The sequence below is a fragment of the Andrographis paniculata genome, unplaced genomic scaffold, assembly GCF_009805555.1.
Source record: "Andrographis paniculata isolate CXL003 unplaced genomic scaffold, ASM980555v1 Contig43END, whole genome shotgun sequence".
Taxonomy (NCBI): Eukaryota; Viridiplantae; Streptophyta; class Magnoliopsida; order Lamiales; family Acanthaceae; genus Andrographis; species Andrographis paniculata.
Window position 1 is genome coordinate 658,592 of NW_026137577.1, and position 6,000 is coordinate 664,591.

Genomic DNA, 6,000 nt, shown 5'->3' on the forward strand with positions numbered 1-6,000 from the left:
GAAAATTTCACTTGTCGACACAAATGTCGCATTTTTTCGGATTAGCATACAATTTCTCATCACGCAACACGCTTAAAACAGCTTGCTCATGCTTGGTATGTTCATCAAATGATTTACTGTAAATTAAAATATCATCAAAATAAACTACCACGAATTTGCCAATGAAATTTTGAAGCAGATGGTTCATTAGCCGCATAAATGGACTTGGGACATTTGTTAAAGCATATGGCATAACGAGCCATTCATAGAGACCAAAAGTTGTCTTGAATGCCGTTTTACATTTATCTCCTTCTTTCATGTGAATTTGATGGTATCCACTCTTTAAGTTAATCTTGTTAAAAATATTATAACCATTTAATTCGTTAACATATCATCCAAGTGAGGTATAGGGTGTCGATACTTTACCGTAATGGTGTTGACGGCTCGGCAATTGACACACATCCACCATGTTGCATTCTTCTTGGGTAGAAGCAAAACCAGAATGACACATGGGTTAATGCTCTCCCGAACCCACCCCTTGCTTAACAACTCTTTAACTTGCTTCCTAATCTCCGTGTCCTCTTTCGGATTGGCACGATAAGCTGGACAGTTTGGAATTGAAGCTCCGGAAATAAAATTGATTTGATGCTCAATGTCTCGAATTGGAGGTAAACCACCGGTAACATCCTTGGGGAACACATCTTGGTATTCTTCAAGGAGGGTAGCAAAGCTTAGGGGAAACTTGCTCATATCCTGCACAGATAGATAGTTTGGTTTGCATATTAGAATAAAGAAGTTAGTCTCACTACCGTTCAAATGCACAACTTCTCTCAAAGTCAAGAACAAATTTGGAGGTGTATGCTCTCATTTTTCCTTTTTGCTCTTTTTCTTTCCTCTCAAAATCGTAGGTTTATCTTTCTCACTCAGATTTTGAGCACTCAAAGTATTTTAACTCGTTTCAACAACTCTTTCTTCACTCTTCTCGGTTTAACTTCCTCAACAAATTGTTAGTACAAGTACTTTTGGTTGACAGTCACTTCATTGGGACTCAATGGTTTTGAGTGTAATCTTCTTGCCATCATGACCAAATGTGTACCGATTTAGGTGTTCATCATGCATTGTCCTTTTGTCAAATTACCATGGTCTCCTAAGAAAGATATGACATGCTTACATAGGGACCACATCAGACAATACTTGGTCCTTGTAGTCCTTGATGTTGAAATCAACACATATCTGTTTCGTAACCTTAACCTCACCACAATTATTAAACCATTGAAGCTTATATGGCTTTGGGTGGGCTTCAGTTTTCAGCCCTAATTTCCAAACCACAAGATCACTTACCATATTGCCACAACTTCCTCCATTTATGATCATGCTACAAACCTTGTTAGCTATCTTGCATCTACAATGGAAAATGTTGTCCCGTTGTTCGTCGTTGTTTATCTCCTTAGGCAACGCACTCAATGCCCTCAATGTGACCAAGGTTAAACCACCTTCATGATCATAGTCGGCCTCTTCTTCACATTCATTTCCAACATCCTCATTATTCTCATCCGAATCTGATTTGTATTCCCCACTTGCATTTAGAATCATCGTTCGCTTGTTCGGACATTGGCTAGAAATATGTCCTCGACCTTGACATTAAAACAAAAAACATCACCACTTCGGTTACCTTGAGATTAGGGTTGTTTTGAACCACTCGCTTTGGCCATGTCAGCTCCCATGATTGCCTTGCCTTTGTCATGTCGTGGTGCAAGAGGTTTCTTATCTTTATTCTTCTTCGGGTAGGTGGGTGAGCTGGAGTTCTTCTGGATAGAGCTCCTAATTTTTTTTTTCCTCCGTAGTTTCTGCTCCACCTTAATGGCCAAATGTACCATTTCTTCCAAGTCAAGACAAGGATGCCTATCAACTTCATCGATAATTTCCTTGTGTAATCCATTGAGAAATTTGCTCATGGTGCTCTCCGGATCTTCTTGCTTATCCGCCTGCATTAAGAGCATTTCCATCTATTTGTGATAATCTTCCACAGTCCGAGATCCTTGAGTAAGGCTTTGAAGCCTACACAATAGATCTCGATGATAATATAATGGCACAAATCGTTTGAGCATGAACCTCTTCAATTCAGTCCATGTGTGTACGGCTGGCTCTCTATTTCGTTTTCTGGATTGGCTCAGTTGGTCCCACCATGTTGGTGCATAGTTTGAAAACTCCATTACCGCAAGCCGTAGTTTACACAACTCGGACAACGGTCATCAAAGACAAGTTCAATCTTTCGTTCCCATTCCATAAATGCCTTCGGATCAGATTTCCTATAGAATGGAGGAATTTGGAATTTGATAGATCACAAGGTATCATCCTCTTGTCTCCGCTGCTCCCGAAAATTCCAATTTCTAGGATGGTCATCCTCGTACTCTTCTTCATCCTAACATTCATCCTCATGAGGTGGTAAATGGCTACCATTCCTCCGTGGTAGGTGATTGTTCCTTGCCGGTAGTACTTTGGGATCATGTTCTCCTACATGAGTAGGAGTGCCTCACTGGTTTTGGCTAAGTTCAATTTGATCCAGCCGATTGTTGATCGTCTCAAGAGATGCATGGTGCATATTGCACATCTCCCTTAGCAAGGTGTGCATCAGAAACTTAGGATCAAATCCGCGAGGGCTGTTGTCTGCACTTGCTATAAAAAATTATAGTAGATATATGTATATCTTGTTTAAAAAACAAAAATCGTTCACGACCCTCATGTATCACTCCACTTGTAACAAACCTCTCCGTCTTACACTTTAGCCAAATCAAACGCGTTAGTATTAATCCACAGTGTCGCAACCAGATTTCACAAGGAGTAAAGATGTATTTAAAGAAGGTCGAAAACAGGGAAAGAGAGTTCTTGAAATAGAAAAATAGGGGATGGAAAGAAAGGTTAACTCGTTTCTACCCGGATGACTTAGTATTGTCATTTGATTGGTACCAACTTTTGAAATTCAATAATATTTTTTTTGCAAACAAATAAAGATTCAAGTTAAGAAACTTGCATAATATATTTGTGATACCACATGACGTAGAACCGATGGGTGTTTCATGTTTTTATACCCAGCCGAAATGGATATTCGATTAAAGGAAAATATAGATATATTTTTGGGGTTTTTAATTTTTGAGAAGGAAAAGGATTACAAATAAAGGGACTTACACAGAAAAATAACAAACACCTACTCAAAGACTTGATAGAGAAGCGCAATATCGAAGTATCTTGCTTGCTTAGGAACCTAAGTAACTTGTCTTAGACACACTAAGTCGAAACAAAGACAACTTAAATAAATAAACTAAACTCCTACAAAATTTGGAATCAACGAACCTGTGGACTTAACCAAAGATCCAATTTGATGGATAAACCAAAGTGCAAGGAATCACTCTCAAACACTTAGTTTAACAAAAAAAACTAATTTTCAAGTATATTCAAAAGAAAGATGATCCCAAATCAGATAAAAATTTTCCCTTTTATAGAGAAGGGAAAATAAATGCAAAAGTTAAAAACTATTGCATTCAATCTAGGAAATAGGTGAAACAAATTAATGCAATCAACCTAGGAAATATGCTAGATTCAATGCATTCACATCTTGGAACTACACTCTCATTTCTGTCATCTTGAAAATCCACTCTCATTGATGTCATCTTGGGAATCTTCTCCAATTGATGTCACCTAAAAAATCCACCCTTATTTATTCCGTCTTTGAAATCCACCACCATTTATGTTTTCTTGAAAATTTAACAATATTTAATTATTCTTGAAATTTCCACCAGTCACATAGGAAATTCAAGTAGCATTAAATAAATGATTGATTGGAATCCTCTAATGGGGGCCAACAAAAATACACCTTCCGGAAGTCCGCCTTGATCTCGACTCGGATGGATTAAAATCAGCAAGGGTGAAAAAGGCCTACATGCCTGTGTTTTGAATTTATTCTTCGTCCAATTGAGTTACCAAGACTGAAACTTGATCTTGAAATTTTCGTGCTTTGCTCCGAGTTATTGGTCCCAGGGGTAGTTGAGGTATTTGCATTGCCTTACTTGAGATGGCCTCGTCAAGTAGTCATTCCATATATATTTTTTCGACAACAATTCATTCAGAGTGATGAATATAATACATCTGGATCTTCCACCCAAATAGATCATCAAACACTTGATCATCATGGCATATATCAATACATACCTGATCAACAAGTTGAAGAAACTCATACCCTCAAGTGGATCAAGTGTTATTGCTTGTAAGAAGATCCAAGAGAGAAAATAAGAGTGCGATTTCAAGTGATTATATGGTTTACTTTCAATAACATGAATATCATATTGATTCATTAGAATGTGACCCAATCACTTTTCAGGAAGCAATTGCAAGCAAAAATTCTCAAAAATGGATTGAAACAATGGGTAAAGAAAATCAATCAATGAAAGATAACAATTTTTGGGACCTTGTTCAATTAACTAAAGATGTGAAACCAATTGGTTGCAAATCGGTTTTTCAAACCAAAAGAGATTCACAATGCAGTAATGAGAGATATAAGGTCTGACTTTTCGCTAAAGGATTCACTCATAAGGAAGGAATCGACTATAAAGAGACTTTCTCTCCGATTTTATTGAAGGACTCTTTTAGAGCGATTATGTCACTTGTAGCACATTTCTACCTTGAGTTACATCAAATGGATGAAAAAAAACTGCTTTTCTTAATAGAGATTTAGACGAGAATACCTATATGGTGCAGCCAATGAGTTTAACTCATGAAAATGATGATCAAATAGTTTGCAAACTAAAAAAATCCATTTATGGCCTAAAACAAGCTTCTCGTCAATGGTACATAAAGTTTAATAAAGTAATTATCTCATTTGGATTTGAGGTAAATGCTACTGAAGATTGTAGTACCATAAATTCAGTGGGAGAAGATTCATATTCCTTATACTTCATGTTGATGATATTTTACTCGCCAGCAGTTATTTACAACTTCTTAAAGAGACCAATAAATTACATTCAGAATCTTATGAGATGAAAGATTTTGGAGAAACATCTTTTGTGTTAGGAATTCAAATTCTTCGTGATCGTTCACAAGGAACTCTTGGAATACCACAAAAATGATAGATTGAGAAAGTGTTGCAGCGATTTGGCATGCAAAATTGCAGGTCACATGACACACCTGTATCTAAAGAAGAAAAAATCAGTCTCTAACAATGTCCTCAAGCAGACATAGATTCCAAGCTTATGAAGAACATCCCTTATGCTTCGGTTGTAGGGAGCTTGATGTATGCACAAGTATGTGCACGTCCTAATCTTGCTTTTATAGTTGGAATGTTGGGCATATACCAAAGCAATCTAGGAAGAAATCATTGGATTGCAGTAAAAAAGTTTTATGATATTTGCAAAAAACGAAAGATTTGATGCTCACATACAACAAATTTGATAAAATAGAAATTATTGTATATTCAAATTCAGATTTTTTTTCTGGATGCCAAGACAGTCGTAAATCAACATCCGGATATGTTTTTATGTTGGCTAGAGGGGCAATTTCTTGGAAGAGTACCTAGCAATCTTTAATTGCTTCTTCTACTATGGAAGCTGAATTTGTTGCTTGTTATGAAGCAACTAATCATGCAGTTTGGTTACGAAATTTTGTTGTTGGAATGGGCATTGTTAATGGCATAGAGAGACCATTAAAGTTATTTTGTGACAATAGAGCAACATTTTTATATCCTAACAACATGAGCTCTTCTAAATCTAAGCACATTGGCATAAAGTTTCTTGTTGTTAAGGAAAGTGTTCAAAATTTGATGGTGAGTATTGAGCAAATAGGTACTAAAACTATGCTTGCAGTTCCACTTGCTAAGGCATTGGCCCCATCAACTTTTCAAGAACATGTTTATAACATGGGTGATATTGATTTTCTTATGTCATAAATTTGTAAAGACAAGTGGTGCGCCTATATATTGTATCATGAAATAATTTCTGTCAAATAAATCATTATGTTGGTACTTTTATTACA